General features: G+C 37.5%; 2 long non-coding RNA genes across 2 annotated transcripts; one reads left to right on the top strand and one right to left on the bottom strand.

Moving 5' to 3' along the window:
- The first annotated feature begins 3,791 nt into the window (after nucleotides 1-3,791).
- On the top strand, nucleotides 3,792-14,795 carry LOC131349025 (uncharacterized). Its single transcript, XR_009204026.1, has 3 exons — nucleotides 3,792-3,940; nucleotides 11,425-11,798; nucleotides 13,766-14,795. It is a non-coding gene; the product is annotated as an uncharacterized LOC131349025 (long non-coding RNA).
- On the bottom strand, nucleotides 9,830-11,733 carry LOC131349026 (uncharacterized). Its single transcript, XR_009204027.1, has 3 exons — nucleotides 11,627-11,733; nucleotides 10,384-10,501; nucleotides 9,830-10,204 (listed from the first exon to the last, which is right to left on the bottom strand). It is a non-coding gene; the product is annotated as an uncharacterized LOC131349026 (long non-coding RNA).
- Nucleotides 14,796-25,879: the final 11,084 nt, after the last annotated feature.

The raw sequence follows: 25,879 nt of genomic DNA, 5'->3' as shown, positions 1-25,879 counted from the left end.
ATATTTACCCCCGGGCTTTACATTTACCCCCGCACTTTATATTTACCCCCGGGCTTTATATTTACCCCCGCGCTTTACATTTACCCCCGCGCTTTGTATTTACCCCGCACTCTACGATGGCTATCCAAGGAACTGAAGAGGAAGAGGCGGCTACACAATCCTAAAATCGCGGTATTGCCATGAAAATAATCTCTGGCTACTTTTTGTGTATTTATATTTCATATGTCTATTTATCTATAAAACTCTTACATTTAATCAGCATGTTTCTCCCAAATGTCTGTTTTCCTAATATTTACTATTAGCCTTTGACACCTATATTGTTATAATATATCTTTAACAATATTTATAGATTAATATAATAAATAAATATAAATAAAAATATTATTATTTATATAATAAATATATAGCAAAAGGGAGGGGTTTACTCAAAACAGTATTATAATTGCCCAGACTGACCAATAGCAACATTTCTCAGCCAATCACAGGTGATCTTTCTGTTTTAAAAATTGTACTTTCATCCAGTAGGTATTGTAGAACATTCAAGGTGGTTTCATGCATATGCTAATTCACCTTTCGCACCTTGTGCCTCCACACACACCTCCCTCCCTATACACCCCCGGTACGAAAACTACCGTTTCTGTCACTCGCGAACAGGAACTTCCCAGGCTGTGAATTGTCGATAACTGCCGATGATTAGAGAGGTTATCGGGCATTCACGGGGACGAAAATCTGCCTTTTCATGCAGTGATTGCTGCCATGACCACCCATGCTCTTGCTCCTTATGTGTCACTACCTCCTAGGTTAGCCCTTGCCAGCTTGCTATTTCAGGGCACTAGGAAATGTGAGAACAGTGAAAGGCTAACATTTCTCTTACACCACCTGGCAGCATGGAAGCTACTTCTGGTTGTGTCACTGTGGGTTCTGTGGGAAAAGGTGACAAAATCCAGTTTGCCTCCCATCCTCCTTCTTTCAGGGTGTGCTGCCCACTGTAGTTGGCACAGACCAAGCCTTGTTCCTCTAGGAGGAACTTCTCTTGCAACTGAGAAAGGGGCTGTAGAGTGTATTCAAATTTAAATTCAAATTCAAATTTTATTTATCACATACAAAATCATACACAGTACAACATGTAGTGAAATGCTTTTTTATGACTGCCCTACATTTGAAGAAACAACAAGAGTAAATTTAAAGTGTGTGGACATGAGAAATATAGGGATATAAATAAGAATTTAGAGAAAAATAGGACAAATAAAAAGTAACATAGTAGAAATTAAAGACATGATAAATTATTAAAATCCAATAGGTATCAGATATGCATATGCAAATATATGTATATATAAATAAATATAAAATAAATATAATATAATAATATATAAATAATATACAGTATATAGAAAAATACAATATGTACATATATTTATGTACATATATGTAGATATAAAAAGACAAAATAAATATTTAGTTATGACAATAAATAAATACTGTATGTACAGTGTGCATACGTAAGAGGAATATATAGATATAAAGGGCAAATATAGATATCCAGTTGTAACAGGAATATCAGGGAGTAAAGTGACGGTGCAGTATGCACAAAAAGATGTACAGTGAGTGTGGTTATTGTGTGTGCAGAGTAGTGCAGAGTATGCAAAGTAGTGCAGTTATTGTGTCTGCAACAATCAGCTGAGGTAGAATGTCGTGTGGGGGAAGTCCAGAAGTCCAGGTGGTGACAGATCTGTGTGATGTAAACACCTAGGTATCGGAAACTGTCCACTCTCTCCACTGGGGTCCCGTTGATAGTCAGGGGCTGGTAATTCCTCTCCTGCTTTGTACTGAAGTCCACTATCAGCTCCTTAGTCTTGCTGATGTTCAGGAGGAGATTGTTGACCTGGCACCATGTCTCCAGGTTTTAAATCTCCTCTAGGTAGGCCATCTCGATGCTATTGGACATCAGGCCCACCACCACAGAATCATCAGCAAACTTAGTGATGTTGGTGGAGCTGGAAGTGGCCACACATTCGTAGGTGTACATTCAGTACAGCAGGGGGCTCAGAACACGACCCTGGGGGGCTCCAGTGCTGAGGGTGAGTGAGGATGAGACATGGTTGCCCATTTGTACTGCCTGTGGTCTGTCTGTCAGGAAGTTGGAGATCCATCGACACAGGGACAGGCTGAGGCCCAGGATCTCCAACTTAGTGGTGAGTATGGAGGGAATTATGGTGTTAAATGCTGAGCTGTAGTCAACAAACAGCATTTTTACATAGTCCCCCCTTCTGCTGTCCAGATGGCTCAGGGGGTCATTGGCCTGGTATTGTTATAGTCATCATCCTAATGGTCGGGTGATACTATTGTTTAAATGGTAATCACTGTCACACATACCCTGTGTTCAGAGATGGTCTGAATGTTTTCTTTAACATAGCCTAAATTCATGTATACTGGTTTGGCAGCATTTTGTATACCCTGTGTCCAGAGATGGTCTGTGATGTCCTGCTGCCTCTCCCATGATAAAATTGAGGTTATTCATTTAGTGTTCTGTTTCTCTATGATATTTAGGCCGTTTTGGGAATTAGCCCTTTCTGACATGTTTCTTTGAGTGGAATCTGGGTTGAGGCAGTCTGTAATTTCTAACATAAATAATTATAAATAAATAAGCTTGAATGCTAATCTCCATTTTATCATTTGTTACTATTTAAAGTGAAAGCCAACTTACATGCAACATAAATAATCATATTCAGTATAATAATTAAAACAACTCTTGTTAATTTCCTAGAAGTATTTTTTTTTTTTTTTTACTTTTTTTTACACAGGCAGTTAATGACCTGTGCTGCTGTGTGTGCACATAAGCATTGTGTCCATGTGCAGTTTCACCATGACTTGTAGCATAGACCTAAAGGAATAGCAGCATGAAGTCCAAGGAACAATCAAAACATCTCCAGGACAAAGAAGAAAAGAGCTTTAAAAAAATAAATAAAAATGTATTCTTCCAGGTGTATTTATCCCAAGATTTGGCATTGATTTGATATTCTTTCAGTTGCAGCATTTTGGATAGAATGTTTTAGTGTGAATAAGTTGATCCAGATGAAAGGTTTCTGGTAGAAAATAGCCTAAATTCATGTTACTGTTACTGTATAATGATTTGGCAGCATTTTTCCCATAACACTCCATAACATGAGGAGGAGGGGGGGAAGCACATTTATAACATCAATAATATTTTTGTTGAAAAGATCAAGAATAATTAGCAAGTTTCAGGCAGTAAAGTCCAAATTCTATATAACTATCTCTTCCATTGTATCCATGTATCTTAATATTAATAGAAGGCTCCTAAAATGTCAAACTTGTTAAAGTAATGAATTATTTCAATAGTTTTACTGAAAAAGGAAAAAAGAAATAGGGAAAAAGACTTGAGCTTTTATTTTATTTTGTGTGTCTCAATTCTGAAGCATAACTTATGGCCACTTTGAACTTAACCTTTGCAGTTAATTTATTATCATGATACACAAATGGGAGAGATAAATCTCAGTGTGGCAGAAATAAATGCGATGAACTACACGGTTTACTCTCTGATCTCGATTTAGACAGAATAAAAGTAACTTTTTTTTTTTTATTATTTTTTCCCCGCAAAAAGTTCTGCAGCCAAAAAACCATAAAATACCGTTTTACCGGCTTTGTCTGGTTAGACGCCTCAGTGACGGTAATGGGATGGATGGCTGGATGGATGAGAGATGGATGATGTAGTTCTCATGAAACTACACTATTACCGGAAAAAGGTCTGCGTTTTCCTCTGGCAATCACCGGATGTTACACCAGTAACCTTGTGTATAATTACTAACTTGCTAACTTGGATTTGCGTCTAAATCTGAGGCTGACGCTCAATCTTATTAAACATGTTTTCTGTAGTATATTAGGGATACAGACTGTTTGTAGTCCAATCTGCAGCAGCGAGAAAGTAAGTGGAGTTTCCGCGCTGTTTATAAATTTCCCCTTTCACACCGTTAACCCTTAGGAGTCGGCAAACCCGCCGGCGGGAACACTTTGCATTTTTTTCTGGTAACCGTGAAAAGAACTTAAAATGCTCCGTCATTTTTGATCATACACATAAGTGTAGTACATCATTTGAATCTTTAAAGGGTCTACTTTTATTCATGTACACTCATAATATCCACAAAACATTGTACTTTTGTAAAATAAAGAAAAAACCAACATGGTGTGCTTTCAGCCGTCTCAGTCTAAAATGAACTGAAACTCCGCGAATACTGCACACAGAGACCTGAGAAAATAGAGAATAGTTGAAAAATAATAAATGAATGACATTTATTTTTAGTAACTGTACAGAGTTCTAGCTAGGTGTGGACTGTAGAATTCCAAAACATACATAGCATAAAGTATTTATTTAAAATAAACAATTTATATACACTATACATTTTTTAAAAATTTTACCCGGAAACAAGAGAAGTGAAATATTATAACATAACAGTATGAGATTTAGGATCCCCTTCTAACACTTATCTGATTTAGTACACCATAAACTATAATATTATTTTAGTAAAACAATTATTGAATTATAAATTAACAAATTATTAAAAAACAACAACAACAAAAAAACAAACAAACAAATGACTTAAAAACTTGAAGCAAAGGTGGTTTGTTTGTTTGTTTGTTTGTTTGTTTGTTTATTGATTGATAGCCTGCTTGCTTAACTGCGTGTCTTTTTCTCTGAATTACTTATTGTATACATGACCTTTTTACTGTTTTAATGACCTCATTGGCTATAGTGAACAGCAGATGCTGTCTAACTGCCCTGGCTTCTAAGTTTTAAGTACATGTCCCATGTGCCCAGCTGAGATTCGGACCTAACTGCTCAATCCTGCAGGTTATATAAGCATGTAAAGACTACATAGGACTGTAACTGAGAGATTATAGATTAAAATGATGATAAATTTACCTGGTTTTAAGTTTACACTAAACACAGAGCTGAAAATGAACGTCTGTGTGAAACTTTGTAGTAAAGTGATCTTTCTGTAATATCTTCCAAGGTCTTCATGAGGCTTTTTCTCTATGTTGAATATCTGCTTCATCTTTCATAGCACAGGGGAACCAGTCACACCTACTGAGCACAAATATTACATAATTTATTTATACAGTAAACAGAAATGACTATCGCGCAAGCCGCCATCCGGTTCTTGGTTTGCGTTCTGCTTCCACCTTGTGGTTAAAGTCTGTATTGCACATAAAGCATTTAAATGGTACTGACGTGCTTTCACTAAAGACAGACTCGGGTGTGTTTCCTAAGTTAAATAATAACATCATACTTACATACATACACAATGTTTATTTAACAATATAAACAACAACAGCATCCACAACACATACAGAAAATTATATTATTATATATTTAAGAATGTAAACAACATACTGTTTACTGCACTACTACTTAAAGTTTATAATTTCCCTTTCTACTATAATATTTTTTAGTTAGATTATACTTAGCATTATTAGAGCTTTATAGTAAATGCTATATGTTAAATACAGAGTGAGCATTGAGACGTTACAGATCATCGTTGTTTTTCTCGTGGAAGACGTTTCCATCTGGCTGCACCCTCCAGGTCACTGTGATGTTCCCCAACAGCTTCTGCTTCATCTAGAGAACAGTATCAGGATTTAATTACTCAATACCAGGCCTGAATAATAACACATTTTAATGGATTTCTTAACTGACCTTCTAAATAATTGTGTCAAAAATTGGGTTGAAACATTTGCAAACTTTTATAAGCCCTGTAAGAAAAATCCTCGAGATGCAGATCAAATCACAGACCATGTAAACAAAGGTAGTGGAAGATTTTTAAGTCATGTACAACTTATCTTTAAATATAAAATTTAAGGAATAAATTTCACTTAAAAGTTAAATATGGTTTCCTGAAACAGTGTTTTCTGACAGTGTTGTTCAGTCTGTCCAGGATTTTCTGTGTTTTCTGTGATCGTTGCAGACAAAAAAGAATCCTTTTTTTTTTTCGTTTGTTTGTTATTTGCTTTTTTTTTGCCCCCTTAAATTTGCGATGCTACCTGCAAAGTGTTTTTATTTTTTAAAATTTTTTTAAATTTAGAAAACTAACATAATAATAGCTTTGGCTAAACGTCTGTTGTGATGATGTTACATGATGTATCTTAGCCCAAATCTGCAGAAAATCTTTGGTAATTCAGAAAAATTAAAGCTTCTCTGATTATTGCTTGATTTTATGTTCATTTCTGTGATGGCATATCCTGGAGGATCCTGGATTGTTAAAAGCACAACATAAATAATAATATTTATTTCTATAATAAATTTGTGTTCACTTATATTTATTGACTCTTTTTTTTTATTTTTTGACTCAACAATTACTTAATTTAGATAATTCAATATGGTTCAATAAAATCAAATGAAATACATTAACTAAAAATTGTACAATATAAATTTATCGTTCTCTTACCGGCAGTCAGACACAGGAGAAGAAAACGATTCAGTTTCATGATCGATGGGTAGCTGACAAATCAGTAAAAATCCAAAAAAGTACAAATTAAAATAATTTACTCACAAAATACAAACATTAAATGATTTTGTACATTAAAATGATCTTAGCAAGTTTACATTATATGTGCAAGAAGCAGAGCAGCAAAAAAGAGTTTGTTTGACACACTTGGACAAAATCCAGTAATTGTTTTAATCTGTTCCCATTGGTCTGATGCTCTGATGTAAAGCAGCTCACAGTGTCTTAAAGTATCGTGAACAAATCATGATGATGAACATTAACCCAATATTATAAATTTCAGTACATAATGATATTTGAAAACAGAACATGGAACTAGACACTGCAGAACATCTGCTTTATTTTAACACTGTAAACAATATCGCTTACAGGAGTGGGAGGTTTTACCAGTATTAAATTAATTAAGATTATGTTGCACCACAAACGGATCTCTCTGCAATTAGACTCTCTTTTCTCTCTTTTCTTCTCAGTGAACTGACTGTTTCATTATCTCTTTTGTAACATCATGCCCAAATGCTGTGTATAATGAGATTTCGGAAATGATCCTGGAGAAAACTGCTCTGTAGGTCATTAATAAATTTTGACATATTTTAAGGGGGGGGGGCATGAGAATCAAAATAAATTGTTTTAAATAAAATATTTTATTACACTGTTTTCATAAAATTGGATGTTCTGGTTTTAGGTGCGAGGAACCATTCTGTTTGCTTTTATTTAAATCTTTCTGTTTCTAGAGAAGTTTGAGATGGAAATCAGTCCATGTGATGTAAATCTTTAGAGCAACTATATTTTGCCTAAGACGAAGTGACAAGGCACTGCTTGTCGCTTAAGTACAAGCTATTGAAAAAAAAAAAAGATCAAACATTTATTTAGATTATATGTAGGTTTTCTAGGGTTCAAATGTTGAAATTATCTTGGTTCCTTGTGTGTGTAAGTGTGTGTTTCTTGTGTTTCTCATTTCTACATTCCTGTGAACTTTGCCTCCACTTTTCACTGAGGACCCCAGTTTGTCTATGATCTTCCAAACAGTACGATGGCCTGCGTCATGTATTATATGAACTCGTATTTCATGTGGCTCTGCTGTGTCTCTTCACATGTTGTCAGCTCTTTGGGATCAGACCTGACCAACCCTGAGCACTATTTTTTGCATTAGGTACTTTTTTACTCTTTTGCTGATTTTCTTTTCTGTAATTAAGTCTCTTTGATCACATTATATTTAAGACTTCCAGGTGCTGTGCGAGTGCAACCTGTAACACGAATCTCTGATGTCTGGCTCTGTTTAGATTGTCACTTCTTCCACACAACACTCTGAAAAGCATATCTCTTAACTTCGGTTGTCTTCACAGCTCAGGGCTAGATTCATACACTTTACAATAAAGCAGCACAGTTTATACAAACAATTGCAGATGAATGCACTAAAATTATGGAATTCAATTTATTTCAGTTTTAATGAACATGCAAAAACCAAGAAACAATGTAATCTTGGAAAAGCAAGATGCTAGACAAACACTAGAAAAATAAAGCCTCAAAATTGTAGATCAGATTGCACAAGATGAATTTTCACCTGAAAAAACAAAACAAGTTAGCAGGATGAGAAAAAACAAATTAGAAATGAATTAAAAAGAACCCTATAGATATAATTCAGAATGACGTGTTTGCCTGTGTGTGTTTCTTGTGTTTCTCATTTCTACATTCCTGTGAACTTTGCCTCCACTTTTCATCGAGAGCCCCAGTTTGTCTGTGATTTTCCAAACAGTACGATGGCCTGCGTCATGTTTTATGTGAATTTGTTTTGCATGTGGATCTGCTGTGTCTGTTCACATGTTGTCAGCCCTTTGTGATCAGACTTGACCAACCCTAAGCTCTTTTCTGCATTACTCTTACTCTGAGTCACTTTGATCACATTTTATTTAAGATTTCCAGGTGCTGTCCGAGTGGCAGTCTGCTGCAACATCTTCTATATAGGAATTATTATGACACACTTGGCTTTTTGGCTTTGTCCTTATCACAGAGTCCAGTGGCCACTTGCAGCAAAAGCTGAACATATTAAGTATTAATTATTTAATAAAACATTGAAACTGGTGTTAAATTTAAGATGACAAAGTCAAAGTGGTTGTGTTACAAACAGAGAAATGTTTATTATTCTACTCCTGGGTAATCTTATTTTTTCTGAAATTTACAGTCTGAACACCTACACAACACATCAGCATATTCATGTATACAATATGTAAATGATCATATACACTACCAATCAAAAGTTTGGACACACCTTCTAATCCCATGGTCTTTCCTGATGTTTATTTCTCTCTACATCGTAAAACAATGCTGAAGGCGGCCGAAATCCACAATAATGTCGTTTGAACAGTTGATATTGAGATATGTCTGCTACTGATGCTCTGTAAAGCCTTCATAACGGCTCCAATCTGAGGTGCTGTTAATTGGTGATTTCTGAGGCTGGTGACTCTAAATGAACTTCTCTGCAGCAGAGGTCAGTTTTGGTCTTGCTTTACTGGGATGGTCTTCATGTGAGCCAGTTTCATCATGGGGCTTGATGGGTTTTGCAAATGCACTTGACAATACTGTTCTTGCAAGAACTATTCCAGAACACCTGACCTTCCTGTCTTAAAATAACAACTGACTGGTTTTTGTTGTCGTTACATATGGATTACTGAAGTCCATGTGTGTTATTTCATAGTTTTGAAATCTCCAGGATTGTTCTAGAATGTAGAAAATAAATCCCTAAACAAAAAACACTGAATTAAAAGGTGTGTCCAAACTTTTGACTGGTAGTGTATGTGCCTATAACAGGATACCTATAGTGTGGCAGTGACTGTGTGTGTTAGATCATCATTTCTGTAATGGTGGACTAGTTCCATAGCATTTTGTCTAAAGTAATGTGGCATACAGTCGAGCCCATAATCATCAGCTCCTGACAAAGCTACAAATGTCCAGCAGTCAGAGGGTAAATGCTGGGAATTGGAGTCAGCACTTCTGTAGCTCAGCTATTCTAGATATTCCTTAGATGTTACTTAGATGTTTTGCTGATGTTTTGCAGATTTGAAGTGATGTGATGATGTGTTATCGATTCATTATAAAACTTTTATACTGAATCAATAGTGGCAGACCACAATAAGCTTAATTTTATAATGGCTACAAAATAGAAAGATTATAGGTTTATTTTTCATTTGTTTCTAATTTACACAGAAAATAGAATGTGAGCAGTATGTGTATGTTTGTAATGTTAGAGGTAGAAGGAAAAAAAAATAAAAGGAGGAAATACATTAAATTTGATTATTCAACACACACACAGACACCCAGAGTTTATTAACAGGTTCTATATTCTATATGAAGAATATTCTGCTATGACACACTGATACATTAAACCCAGTTATAGAGTATTTTAACATGTTTTAACATGTCAGGTGGCCAATTGCAGGAAAAGCTGGATATTAATCATGAATCTAATCCTCCTATAATCCTCCTACTGATTAAAAGTTGTTAAAAGTCATGCTGTGAACAAAATTTCTGTTTGCAATCTACTTTACATTACAGATCATCTTCGTTTTTCTTCTGGAAGATGTTTTATTTTGAGAAAGATTGTTTATCTTCTGGAAGATGTTTCCATCTGGCTGCACCCTCCAGGTCACTGTGGTGTTCTCCAACATGCCTTTTTCTTTCGGTTTCTGCTTTATCTGAAGATCAGAATCAGGATTTATTTACTCAATACCATTCCTGAATAATAACACATTTCTGTAATAACCTTTAAGCTTTCAACACTTAACACTGCAGGAACTCGGTGTCTCCCACATAAACACTCATTACACATAAACACCATAACTCTCTCTGTATTTCTACTAATCCTGAGACTCACCTGCTCTAAAGTAGACGACTGTAGTTTATGTATGGACGCAGTCTGCCATCCTTATTTTCTGATGGAAGAAGCTGGCAGCCAGCACGTGCTCAGTGTAATTTTCCATGGCCCTGGGTCTCTGGAATAGACAATGGATAAATCTAACTCTTAAGAGGGGAGATGATTAACAGCAGGTCGGTCATGCAGTTACATGGCCGATGCTAGTACCTGGATGGCCCCCTCCTTGCTGAACACCTCCAAGGTACTCTGGGGGAATCAATACAGTCTTTTGTGTACATAGGGTCTAGAGGTGGTCTGATATGGTAAAACTGGGGCACATTGCATACAGTATGAGAGAAAGCCGGGGGACCAAGGGACGAGCTCAGTGGTTTGTGGATGCTCAGCCAGGGGTAAACAAGAATAACAGGATTTTGTAGAGAGGACATCATAAACTGTACGATGGCATACTCTGAGTTCCAGTGGGACAGATTGGTGGGTAATGTTTCCGTCTCCGATGGGCTGATTGTCAAAGGCAGTGTCTCTGAGTGCAGAGGGACAGGGGATGGTGGCTATGTTGAGCTCTTTCACCAGTTGGCAGCGGATAAGGTTGACAGCTGAGCTTTTAAAGCAAAGTTTAAAGCTTTTATGTTAATGTGTGGCGTGAGTGTGGTTTAAATGTCCATGGAATACAGAAGTGACCAAGTCACCCAGAAGTGCTAATACTCTGGCAAGGGCTCCCTCTAGCGGTGAGGGGGGAGTGATGCGGCTTGGCTTGTTTCATCAGTTTTTCATCAACCATTACATTCTTTTATTGTTTACTGTGTCATTTTAATTTGATTTTATATTTATTTTAATCTACTGACTTTACTACTGTCAATTGCTTTTTGCAGCACTGTGTATTGTCTTTAATTCCCCAAATATTAAAAAGAGAACTTTGGCGGAGCAGTAAAGGCGGAGCCTTATATATATATATATATATATATATATATATATATATATATATATATATATATATATATATATATATGTAGTGGTGTGGGAACTAAATGTTTTTTTTTCTAGAGTGGGGATCAAAGGAAGAAGTCACGAGTGTCTGGACTGGAGGTTACACCGGTATCAGCTGAGCGCAAACTCACGCAGGTGTATTGCTGGAGTGAACGCCGGAGGGTCGCCGAGATCATTATCCGAGCGCAGGACCAGCGCAAAGTCGCGTGTTTGTCTCAGGAGTGAATGGGAAGTGCGGTTTACCTGGATGCCTTCTTACCTTGATGAAAATCCACCCAAATCCGCTGTTTGAAACTCTGTCCCGAGTTCCCAAGCCGAGCTGCCGCCTGGATGGCTCACGGTTTTCCATGACGACACACACACACCCATCACCTCCACCCATCACCTACGCCACATTCGTCACTCGCATACCGCAACAAACTCCCCTTAATGTGAGTATTTTTTCTTTCTTGCTTTTTTCTTTATTATATTAGCACATTGATTTTCCTTCTATGTGCCTTATTTTTGCTGACGTATCTATTGTTATTATTATTATTTTGCTGTTATAATAGTATTGTATGTAATAGGTGGCGTTTTTACGGCAATCCGGGTTAATTGGTTAATTATTTAATTATTTTGACAGGCTAACCCCTGTCTGGCGCCCGAACTGGTATTATTTTAGTTAAAATGTTCACTTGAGTGTCGCCACCGTTACAGAACCAATGCTTATAAACAGTGAGTACAAAATTGTACTGGATTCAGATGTGTACAATAGTTGCACACAAATAAAATATTTAATTGAATATAAATTCAATTGAATATAGATTAATAAAAAAAATTAACTAGATGTACATTTACAGTATATATACACCATATAAATTTGTTGAATATTAAGTATAATATATATAATATACACTCTTACCAGTTAAACAGAATAGAAGAAAAAGATTCATAATGAAAGGGTAGCTGTGGAGTCACAAATAATAAGAGCTTAATAAATGCAGCTTAAATTAAGTAATCAAGCTTTGATTGCAAAGGAAGGAAATCAGCAGATAAGAGAAGCATTAGCATGTAAGTTTGTTAAATGCTCTCAAAAACACAATGATTAATTTTACTTTTGTTTAATCTTAGTTAATCTCACAAAAGCCGTACAGTATGTTTGATTTACATACATGTTACACACACTCCTACATACTGTATACAGCTTTCAGGCACAAAGGGATAATGACTTTAGTTCAATGTTTAATAATTCGTTACATTTTAAATATGCTAAGCATTGAGAATTTAAACATACTTGTAAAATGAAATCTGTAGGCTGGTGATCCTTCAGTAGATCTTCACTACTTGCACACAACTTTCTCAAATCTTATCTGTATCTGTTTGTCACCTGTCCGTTTAATCCTGGAAAGAGTCCCACATGTGTGATGCAAGCTGACTCCTTGAAAGAGTTCATCAGGTTCCTTTAGTGTTGAATAGTCATGTACTAAAATTTAGATCCAACATTCAGCATGTACAATATTATCATGGCTGCTTTATATAATCATCACTGCCTCTTCTTGGTAACTAGGAGGCAGCATTTTTGGGCAGTGAGATAAAATCTAACCCATTGGGAAACCAGAGAAAAAATGTAGAGGCATCTTAATCATAATGATTTCAAAATGATGGATCTACAAAGGTTTCAAAAGAAGAATTTTCACCTGAACAAAGAATAACAATATTTAAATAAACAAACCAAGAATAGAAAAATGAGGAACAAGTTAGCAGGATAAGAAAAACAAAATATGATTCTTAGCACAATGGACCCACTGAAATATTTAAATATTTAAAACTATACGAAATGCATGTCCCGTTTCACACAAAATGTCCTGATTCGTCAGTTTCCTCTTTTGGAGAATCTGTATGATCAAACTCACATGTCAAAAGCATGAGTTGTATTTAAAGATATTTTCTTACACTGGTGTCATAAAATCTGATGTTCTGGTTTGAAGTTTGAGGAACCAGTCAGTTTGCTTTTATTTAAATCTCTCAAGTTGTAGATAAAATTGAGATGGAAATCAGTCTGTGTGAAGTAAATCATCAGAAAGTGCTGCTATTTTGCCTAAGACACTGTGATAAGGCAAAGATATTAAAAAAAACAAACAAACAAACAGAAAAAAACAACACTGATCAAACCTGTGGATCTGCTGTAGATCTGCTGTTGTCTGCTCACATGTCAGCCCTTTGGGATTGGCTCTTTCAGTATTAGGTTCTTTTTTTATTCTGTTGCTGATTTACTTTGTTTTACTTTGTCTTTGGTTCGGTCTGTAACTAAGTGTTGAGCACATTAAATTTTGCATACTTCCAGGTGTTGTGCAAGTGGCAGTCTGTTGTGACACTGTGTTGTATTTTCTTTCTGTTTTGTTTCTTTCATTTTTTTCAGGATGTGCGGGACCTGATTGGAGTAAATTGAAAGTCCAGAAAACCTAGCCATTCAGTTGTGTGGGATACTGCAGCATCTCCTTAATCTGATTCCATTGCTGTTCATTTTTCATCTTTTATTTATCAGCATTTATTTGAGGTGTAGAGTCAATATTCTGAATCACAGAATCATTTTATATGACAGCTTTCAAATTTCTGATCCTTTGCTCTGTTTGCAGACCAGAATAAACTTTATTCTATAATGGCTACAAAATAAGTTTACAAATAAAATTGTTTATAGATAAATATACATTAATGTATATTCTTTAATCTACAGGTACAGATATACAGGTATATACCAATGTATGTATTTAGTACATACATTGGTGTATAATAAATCATTGATGAAAATGGCAGTAACAGTAGCAATGGCATTATATCTGACTGTTCAAAGTACACACAGTGTATTTACAGGTTCTATTACATTCTCTATCTTCTATATAAGAATTATTCTTTACTACACACTGATGTATTAAACCCAGTATTTGAACAGACCCTCTTTGACTTTCTCCTCATCACTGTGTTATTTGATAAAACATTGAAACTGGTGTTAAATTTAAGGTGACAAAGTCAAAGTGGGTGTGTTACAAACAGAGCAATAAAATTGTGTTCATCTACTGTTTAGTCCTCTGACTCCCCCTAGTGATTAAAGCTTAGCATTTCTGTAATGGTGGCCAAGTTCCATAGCACTTTGTAAACAGTACTGTGGCATACAGTCGAGCCCATAATCATCATCATCTAACAAAACTACAAATGTCCAGCAGTCAGAGTGTAAATGCTGGGAATTGGATTCATCAATTCTGTAGCTCAGCTAGTCTACATATTCCTCAGATGTTACTAAGTGTTCTGCTGAATCACTTTTATGTATCAGATTTCTAAATTCTGACCCTTTGCTCTGTTTGCTGTTGATATGAGGACTGATTTGTGACATGATGATATGTGTGGTTATGATTTGTTATGGATGAACATAAAACTTGTAAAATGAAGTAAAAGAAGGGGACCATAAGTTTTTATCCTGTAATGGCTATAAAATAGTGACAAAATGTTTACGAATAAAATAGTTTATTGATGAATATATGGTAATTATATTATTTGAGAGTTGTGTGCAGCCCCTTGCTGTGATTAAATAAATATGGAAGCTGTGCTTTAAAAAAGCCCTCGTTCCCTCCAGGAAGCTGCCCCGACCTCTCACACACCACTTTTGCCCTCTGGGTAGCCCCTCCCCTCCTTGTCACCTACCTCTCTCCTCTCATGCACCCACCATCATGCTCTCATTTTCACCACCAGCACAGCTTTCGTACCAATCAGAGTAATACATCAGGACAGAAGTTTTGTATCACATGTGAGACACAGCAGTCAGGAGTGATGACCCTCAAATATGGATGTTGCTGCAGTGGCTGCATCTTGCTGAGAAGATCTCTCTGCACTCTCTAGTCTCAGAGAACACTATGTAGAGGACAGTATTAGCCTCACTAATGCAAAACTTTCACCTCTCAACGTAAAAAAGCATTAGGAGGAAAAAGAAAGGCTGTGCTAATAATTCTGAGTTCTGAACATCACCTAGCTACTTTTCGCTTTACTAGCTCACTTGAATCTGTAGCATTTAGTGTTGTGGTCTCTGGTATGTAAGGTTCATGGCTCAAGTCAAGGGGTTGTTTTTGTTAACCACTAAACCAGCTTTCTTTGAGCCATTTATTATGACATAAGTCCAAGAATCAGAATCAGCAGCTTATACCCGTGGTGTAGTGGTAGTTGTTATAAACAGCTGGTCCCTGATTCAAGTCTGGGTGTCATTTCTTGAGCCATTTACTAGGGCAAAAGTCAAATAAGCAATAGCAATACCTCTTCTGCAGTGGTGTAGTGGTTAGTGTCACAGGCTTTGGAGTGTGTGGTTCCTTTAAATTTAACTGTGTCAGAAAGTTTCCTAGAGCTGTTTATTAAGAAAAGGTTCCAGGTTTTACTGGTCTTTGGTGTAGTAGTTAGTGACATGGCTTCTGGTGCCAGAGATCTCTGGTTCAAGTCGGGATGTGTTTGCTTTAGGTTTAAACATTTTGCTGGTGTGCATTGAACTGTTTATTAAGACAAAAAAGTCCAACAAGCAACACCTCTCATGTAGTGGTTAGTGTCACAGACTCTGGTGTATGAGGTCTCTGGATTGAGTCTGGGCATCCCCGTTCTTTAACAACTTGACCAGCTAGCACTGAGCCATTTATTAAGACAAAACTCCAACTAGCAGCCACCTTCCCTGGTGTTGTAGTGGTTAGTGTCACAGACTCTGGTGCCTGAGGTACCAGGCTCAAGATTGGGTCTCATCACACTTGTAAACCTTGACCAGGTATCTTTGAGCTGTTAATTAAGACAAAACGCCAGCTCATTTTCACCTTCCCTGGTAGGGTAGTGGTTAGTGTCACAGACTCTGGTGCCTGAGGAAGTAGGATCAAGACTAGGTCTCTTCACACTTTTACACCATTACCAGGTATCTCTGAGCTGTTTATTAAGACTAAACTCCAAATAGCAGCCACCTTCCCTGATGGTCTAGTGGTTAATGTCACCAGAATCTGGTGGCAGCGGTCCTGGTTTTTAATCTTTGTGTGCTACTTTTAAGCGTAATGTCAGGATCAATTAGATGAAGGAGAAAAAGTCTCTAAAGCAGCCTTGTGAGTATGAGTACCTGTAGCTCATGTGGATGAGCATCGCCTCTGGGTTGAGAGGTTGCTGGTTCAAACCCCAGCCAGGACTCCAGGATAACGAGTGTAGACGGTTCCGGATGAATCACCTGGAAGGTACAGGGTGGCGTGGAAGGTACAGGATGGCTGAAGGGTGAGGTGGCGTGGAAGGTACAGGATGGCTGAAGGGTGAGGTGGCGTGGAAGGTACAGGATGGCTGAAGGGTGAGGTGGCGTGGAAGGTACAGGCTGGCTTGTGGGGGGTAATCCGGGCATCTGCCCCCCCCAGAGTCAGAGCAGGAAAATAAAGGGGTTATGGAGCTTTAAGAGAGAGGTTCGACTTAGTGTTGGTTGTTATGTTAAAAAAAAAAAATCACCTCACATTTTTGGTACTTCCCACAGCATCAATTTCCACATCAGTCTGACTACACACTCCACTGTCATAGGATGGAGGGCCTGAGCTGGATTTGAACCAACAACATCTGCCTTGCCAGGGCGAGGACTTTACCACTACACCACAAACTCCCACCTAGAACACAGAGGCTCTTAGCGTATCTATCTTTTATAATGAAAGCCCCAGAACCAAAAAAAAAAAAACAACCTTTATTCATGGAATCTGAATTCACAACACTGTGTTTACATCATGGTGTTTCTTCACAAGTTCTCCTTTCTACAGAGGTCTGCTGTGACCCTTTCATTCTCTATCCAGAGATCTCCAGAAGGAAATTACTATAAACCACTGACCTACAAACAACTGACCACATCAGCACCATCACAGGGAAAGCAATCCATCAGGGCAGAAGGTTGGTGTCACATGTGTGAGACACAGTAGTCAGGAGTGACAAGCCTCCACAGGGGAGGAATCAGACACGGAGGTTGCTGCAATGGCTGCATCTGGCTGAGAAGACCTCTCTGCACTCTCTAGTCTCAGAGAACACTCTGCAGAGGCCATCAGTATTAGCCTCACTAATGGGTATAGGTTTTTGGAAAAAAATTTCACCTCTCAAAGTAAAAAACATTAGGAGTTAAAAACAAGCCTGTAGAGGGCAACAGTGCAGTTTGTTCCCAGGTGACCACAAGCTCCATGATTTCTCCAACTCTAAAAGAGGAGAGAGAAACAACACTAAAAGAACTTACACTAAATAATAATAAGAACAATAATAATAACAATAATATTCTTATAATAATAATAATAATAATAATAACAACAATAATAATAATAATAATATACCTTCCAGTTTAGGCGCCACCCAGGTGGCAGCCTGTTGCAGCAGCTCCCACATATGTTCTTAGCATTTTTTGGTATTTTTTCCAGACTTTGTGTTTTTTCTTTTCAATGTGACCTGCACTATGGACATCAAAGTTGCTGACTTTTTTCTGCTTTCTGGGAAACACTATTCACAGAAGTGGTCCTATTGTTTACACCAGAGATCAGCTGTTAGCATTCCCAAAAGGAGACAATACAGACCAGCACTACCGGCCATCATCATGGGGAATGAGAGATCTCTACCCAACAAGATGGATGAGCTAGCGGTTCTGAGCTGGCATCAGAGGGAATTCCGGGAGTATAGCATGATGCTGTTTATGGAGTCATGGCTATCTAAGCTAACACTGGATACAACCATAGCTCTGGATGGATTTCAACTTATGCGTGCGGACAGAACAATGGAGAGCGGTAAGAGAAAGGGAGGAGGGTTGGTAGTATTTGTGAATAATAAATGGTATAAACCTAGTCACATCACTGTTAAAGAGCAAATCTGCTGTAAAGACATTGAGCTGTTAGTTGCTAGCATGAGACCGTACTAGCGATAGCTGCGTACATCCCCCCCCCATTCTGTTGTTAACAGACTGTTGACACAGAGTCCAAATGCCCTTCTCATCATCTCTGGAGAATTTTAATCATGCACCTCCATCCTCCACTCTGCCCACATTCACCCAGTATGTTTCATGCCACACCAAAGAAAATCAAATATTGGACTTATTTTATGCCAACTCTAAGAAGGCTTACATTTCAACACCCCTCCATCCCTTGGGAAGATCAGATCACAACCTAGTTCATCTCCTGCCTGTTTACAAACCCTTTGTATGTAGGCAACCAGCTCTCTTCCACACAGTGAGGACATGGTCTGATGAGACCAGTGAGGCTCTGAAAGACTGTTTTGATACAACTGTATGGGAGGAACTGTACAATCCACATGGGGAGGATATTGACAATTTAACAGACTGTATTATGGACTATATTAATTTCTGTGTGGAGAATACTGTACCCACCAAGACTGTACGGTGTTTTACCAATAACAAGCCATGGATCAATCCTGAAATAAAGGCTCTCCTTAAAGAGAAGTGCTAAATGCTAATGTCAAATGCGATAACACCACCATAAACTTCGGTCTACTAAATATCCGCTCTCTTACGAGCAAGGGTCATCTTATCCAGGATCTCCTCACTGACCGAAAGTTTGACTTCTTCTGTTTGACAGAAACTTGGCAACAACCCAGTGACTTTTCCGCCCTTAATGAGTCCACTCCTCCTGGGTTTGTTTATATATGTAAACCTCGTGCCTCTGGCCGTGGAGGTGGTCTCGTGATTATTCACCATGAGAAGTGGAAAGTCTTGCCAGCGTTGCAGTGGTTTATCGCCCCCCCTAAACCAAAAAACAATTATACATCTGATTTTGCTGCTTTTCTCACCCACTTAATCACTCTTTCCTCAAATATAATATTGTTGGGTGACTTTAATTTACAGATTGACAATATTAACCACCCTCTTACTAGAGACTTTGTTGCCTGTCTTGAGAGTTTTGGTTTCCGGCAGCATATTGACTTTCCTACTCACTCAAAGGGACACATTTTGGACTTAATTTGCTGTTCAGGTCTTACTCCTTCGGTTTGTACTGCTGATGATCTCCCTATAACTGATCACTTACTTCTCTCATTCAATGTTCAACTCTCTCTTTCTGTAATCAAGCTACCTCGTATCATCTCATTTCGCAATATTAAGGACATCAATTCTGATGCTCTTTCCTGTAGTACTGATAATCGTCTGAACATTAACAATTTATCCAACCCTGATGATCTGGTTCTTCATTATAATGATGGTCTTAATAGTATTCTTAACTCTCTTGCTCCTCTGAAAAAAAGGACAGTCACCTTTTCTCACTCTGCACCTTGGTTTACTTCTGAGCTCCGGCTAATGAAAGCCGAATGTCGTCAGCTTGAACGGCTTTATAGGAAAACTGGTCTTACTGTCCACAAAGATTTGTACAAAAGTCATACTCTGCACTATAAGAACTGTATTATTAATACTATATCCAGGTATTATTCTGGTTTAATATGTTCCTATGAAGGCAAAACTAAGATGCTGTTTTCACTTTTCAATACTGTTTTTAGTCCCCAATGTTCTTTGCCTTCTCATCTATATTCATCTGCCTTTTGCAACTCTCTGATGTCCTTTTTCAATGATAAAATATACAAAATTCATCTGCACTTAGGCTCACCATCCTCCCTTACTAGTTCTTCTGAATCTTACCCTATTCCTTATCCTTTCTCCGCTTTCCAGTTTCCCACCACTTCAGATATTTCAGATCTGTATAGTCTTCTACTTGTTCGCTGGATCCTCTTCCCACTGTTCTGGTCAAGGCCTGTCTTCCCTCTCTGATTCCTCTTATTTCTGCTATCATTTGCTCCTCTCTTACTACTGGAATTGTTCCTATCCCACTTAAAACTGCCGCCATTACTCCAGTTCTGAAAAACTCTGGTGCTGATCCTAGTAATTTCAATAATCTTGGCCCTATCTCCAACTTACCTTTTCTTTCAAAAATCCTTGAAAAAATAGTTGCTTCTCAACTTCATTCTCATTTAACTTGTAATAACTTGTATGAACCTTCCAATCTGGTTTTCGCCCTTTACATAGCACTGAAACTGCCCTTTTAAAAATTACTAATGACCTTCTCATGGCAGCTGATTCTGGTTCAGTCACCATTCTTATCCTTCTTGATCTAAGTGCGGCCTTTGATACCATTTCTCATACCATCCTTCTTAATCGACTTCTCAGTTGGCATTACTAACACCCCCCTTGACTGGTTTAAATCATATCTATCAGAGCGCATGCAGTTCATCAAATTACACTCTTAGTTCCAAATCTTCCCCTGTTAACACTGGAGTCCCGCAAGGTTCTGTCCTTGGACCTCTTCTTTTCATCATCTACCTTCTTCCTCTTGGCAATATCTTTCGAAAATACGGTATTCTATTCCACTGTTACGCGGATGACACCCCACTCTATTACTCTAGCGAACCTAATGCTACCCTCCCTCCTTCCTCTCTTCTTGACTGCTTTAATGAACTCAAATCCTGGTTCTCTTCCAACTTCCTCAAATTAAATAGTGAGAAAACTGATTTCTTTTAATTGGTACTAAATCAACTTTATCTAAAATAAATAGCTTCTCCCTCTCTATTGACAATTCTATTGTTTCCCCTTCTACTCAGGTTAAGAGTTTGGGTGTCCTCCTGGACAGTACACTCACTTCAATCACATATTAATAACAATACCCGGTCTGCGTATTTCCATCTATGTAATAACAACCATCTTCGTCCTTCCCTCACACCGAATGCTACTGCTATTCTTGTTCACAATCTTGTTACCTCATGTATTGACTATTGTAACTCCCTTCTTTTTGGTCTCTCTCATAAATCTCTTCTTAAACTTCAACTGGTTCAAAACTCAGCAGCTCGTATCATCACTAAAACTCCTTCATTTCACCACATCACTCCGGTTCTGCAGCAGCTTCACTGGCTTCCGGTCAAGCTTCGCATAGACTTTAAGATTCTGTGCAGGGAGCACTAATGAAGACCTTTTTTGACTCTGTGGTGGCCTCAGCCATCTTCTATGGAGTGGTCTGCTGGTGCTGCAGCATCTCTATGGCAGATAGGAAGAGACTGGACAAGTTAATCAGGAAGGCCAGCTCAGTTCTGGGGATGCCCCTGGACACAATACAGGAGGTGGGAGAAAGGAGGATGGTAACTAAGCTATCATCCTTGCTGGAGAATGACTCTCACCCCCTGTATGACAGTTACATCTCTGAGCAGCCCCTTCAGTGACAGACCGTTACATCCTAAATGTCTGAAGGAGTGATACAGAAGGTCTTTTCTCCCTACTGCTATTAGGCTTTACAATCAGAGCTGCTCTCAGTGAACCGTTTGCCATAATACACAATAATACACACTGTTCATACTGATGGTGTGCTCTTGCTGTGAAATAACTGGTCATCATAATACACACTGTTTTGTGATATTCTCAACTGTGAATTACAATAATTAATCCTGTGCAGTACAAGAGTGCAATAACAAAAATTTAAGATGGGCAATATCCATGTGCAATTGTGTTGTTTTTTTTGTGAAATTATTATTTCTATTTTTTCTTCTGTATTTATATAGAGTCCTTATTTTTCTGTTTCATATTTGCACATTTTTTTCTACTTTGCTGCTGCTGTAACATGGAAATTTCCCCACTGTTGGAGCAAATAAAGGTTTATCTTATCTTAATAATAAAACGGTAGTGTTGAAAGCTCATGTTGATGGTGTAAGCTAGACAAGTTGTGAGTTCTGATTAATATGAGAAGACTTCAGTAATCTGAATGGAAGTTGCTGCTTGTCCTGTGCTTTCTTTCCTTATCACCGAACAGAGCCAAAGGCCCTTTTTACAAATCTTATCTGATTGTAAAACATTCTCCTCTCCCACAGAGTCTTGCTACTAAGCAGATTACTTAAATAAAATATAAACATGCATAAAATAAAAAGTAATAGCTGTATCTTCCAATATTTTGGTAACCCGAAACAAATAAAGCAGCAAAAATGTATATGCTTACCTTATGTGCTGATTTTTCTGGGTATGTTCTGTTTGTACTGATAAAAGGACATCAAAAAAACATCACTGTCCATTTAAATATTAAAAGCAAATTCTTACATTAAATATAAACTTAGTGTTTTCTCTTTTATGTAAACATGCCACTGCGTATTAAATTGAGAAATATTACATGTGAAATAGTGTCTGGTTTCAAATGTGTCATTTGTATTTGGAATTGTTTGTTATTGCTAGTAAAAGCAAGCCATCATTGGGGAGAATTTGATATTTTAAAAAGAAAGAATAAACTCAGGGTGACAGAAAAATTCAGAAGAATTCGTTCCATTGGTGAATAATTGTCCAAATCAAGAATACATTCAGGAAATAGTTGTATCTGTGTCAGGCAACTTGATGTAAACCAGTGGTGAGCCTGAAATACAAGAAGGCCAGGTTCTCTAAAACATTTACATTTAATGGATGTCCTCATCTCAATCAGTGAATACATCACTACTGGTTTACTAGGTTACACACTTGGGACACCATCAGCCTAAAACTCTGTTGAGAGGAATTAACAATAAAAAAAAAATTATATATATATATATATATAAATACGTAAAACAGGGAAAATAAGCAATATGTAGCATGGAGGCTGGGAATGAGAGAGCAGAGATTGAAACATAGGCAAACAATCCAAATCAGCAGGCAGGGTCAAAAACAGCAAAGCAGGCAGGTAGCCTGAAAAACAATCCACAGAGCAAAAGTACCAAACACACAATAAAAAACTGTAATCCAAAAGTAGAGAAACAAAGTAAAAACACATGAGACAACAATGGCAATGAACAAACAAAGGCTTGGTGAATGGCAGCGCTAATACATCTTGAGAGCAGGGTTAAATACACAGAAAGCAGGAAGTAATCCGGAAGTGAGTGGTGTGACCTGGAAGTGCTCAGTACACTGGCAAGGGCTCCCTCTGGCAGGCTGGAGGGGTAGTCGCAGGTAGCACTGTTACATGCTAGTTTAGGTGTTTCAGAATCAGAAAGAGCTTTATTGCAAAGTATGTTTGGGCATACAAGGAATTTGTTTTACGTTGTTTTTTGTCACAAGCTCCAGTACACAGAGACGACAACAACAATACACAGACAATAAAAATCGGAAATAAAAAAACATTTAATTAGAAAAATACATTAAAAAATAAAATGAATTTTACATACAGAATAGAATTGAATAAGATGTAGACATGTACTCAGATCTAGGGTGGTAACAAATAAATATAAGGTTATTGCACATGGTCATAAGGTAAATTTCTTGGGGGAGGAAACTGTTCTTGTGCCTGTGTTGCACACAGAATTAACAGACTTTTCCGGTGGCACATTGGTTATGTTTATTGTGGTCACACCCTGAAACAACAATAAAACACACGAGAAACAAATGAGTTTTCCCGTGTGTTGTAATGACTTGGCAGGGTGTGACTTCTTCATCTACAGGTGTAGACATGATACACAAGGAAAAATAGCTTTTACATATAACAAAACACTATAACTTCTTTACAATAATATTATAATAATTAAACAATAATCCTTAAACAAACATGTATACATAAAGTGTACCAGGTTATACAATAATTCTCAATAAACTTAGGCATGTATAAATGTGCAAACAGTTATACAAACGTATAAGCATTTAATTACATATAACTTCCTCATGTAAACATAATACTGGTATCTTATCAACATAATACTGATAACCAACGTAACAAAATACAAACGTCTTAATAAACCACCATTGCGCTATCTTAATAAAGTATCTCGAACACATTTTAATTTACTACAATTATTCTGTTATGTCGCCGCAACCCGCGTGGTTTGCGCTAGCATAGCCAATTCGGCTACATTCCCACCACACGTGCGCCGATGTATTCACTTCTATTAACGGTTTAATAACAAAAGTGCATTAAAACTAACACAGCGAATTATTAAATAAACATTCAATAATCATTCTGTAAACATAAGGTGCGGTGACATCACTTGATCACCTGAAACAACAATAAAACACACAAGAAACAAGTGAGTTTTTCCGTGTGTTGTAATGACTGGGCAGGGTGTGACTTCTTCATCTACAGGTGAGGCTCTCCTGCTGCTCACTATCGCCCCCCCATCCTAGCACCACCCGCCGGTATTACAGGTTAAAGTGATAACTTGTGCATCAGTGTACTTCACAGAAGATAGATACATTAATAATAATAACAAAAAAATAAATAAACAAACATACACACGTACATATACATACATATATATATATATATACATAAATGGTTTGTACCACTACACATGGTTGTCCTAATATTTGGCACCCTGTAGTGCCGGCCAGATGGCAAAAGTTCAAAAAGTAGATGACTTGGATGTGAGGGGTCCAGAGTGATTTTCTGAGCCCTTTTCCTGACTCTGGATGTATACAGTTCTTGAAGGGTGGGCAGGTGTGCATCAATAATCCTTCAGCAGTCTGAACCATTCTCTGTATTTTTCTGATGTCTGATTCTGTAGCTGAGCCAAACCAGTAATTGCACAGAACAGACTCATTGATGGCTAAGTAGAACTGTGTTGGCAGGTTGAACTTCCTCAGCTGCCGAAGGAAGTACAATCTTTGTTGGGCTTATTGACAATGGAGTCTATGTGAGTGTCCCACTTTAGGTCCAGAGATGGAGGTGCCCAGGAACCTGAATGAGTTGTGATGGTGAGTGGGGAGAGGTAGGTTTTCACCTGTCATTTGACTCTTTGATTTGACTCTCTCATTTGTCATTGACATTTGATTTATCCCAGAACAGAAGAGACTTGATATATACCTACCTCTTATCCTGAGAGATGAGGCCCATACAGGTCTGCAACAACATCCTATTGAAAGACAATAAAAGATCAACTTGTACCAGAATAAAGGAAGGTATGGATAAGGCTAGGAAATGCTAATGATCAGAAACATACCACTTCATCTTGTGTGTGTGTATGGCTGTCAATGTAACTGGTTCAGTTGTAATTTATTGGTGATTGCTGACCGAAGCAGAAAGATGAACTGTGTAGGGCAAAATAATCTGTTCAGTGATCTATCTATCAATTATAATTATAATTAAAATTATAGAATTATTATGGTTTGTTTTTAGGTTTCAAGTCTGTCTAGCAAATAAGTATCAGAGATGAACATTAAAACATACCTGTAATATAAAAAATCTGAAGCCTGGAGTTTCTTCAGTAGTTCAGATTGATATCTTCACTGCTTGCACACAGCTCTGTCAAATCGTCTCACTTTACTAATGTAGAATAGACATGTGCCAATAATCAGATGCAACATTCAGCATGTACAGTATTATCATGGCTGCTTTATAAAATCATCACTGCTTCTTCTTGGTAAAAAGGAGGCAGCATTTTAGGGCAGTGAGATAAAATCTAACCCATTGGGAAACCAGAGGAAAAATGTAGAGGCATCTTAATCATAATGATTTAAAAATGATGGATCTACGAAGGAGCTACAGAGTATTGTACTCATAAAGGAAGATCGACATGATGTGTTAAAGCCCAGAAAAAG

The sequence above is a fragment of the Hemibagrus wyckioides genome, linkage group LG29 (assembly GCF_019097595.1).
Source record: "Hemibagrus wyckioides isolate EC202008001 linkage group LG29, SWU_Hwy_1.0, whole genome shotgun sequence".
NCBI lineage: Eukaryota > Metazoa > Chordata > Actinopteri > Siluriformes > Bagridae > Hemibagrus > Hemibagrus wyckioides.
Note: the sequence above shows the minus strand (reverse complement) of the source record. Positions and strands in the feature narration are given on the sequence as shown.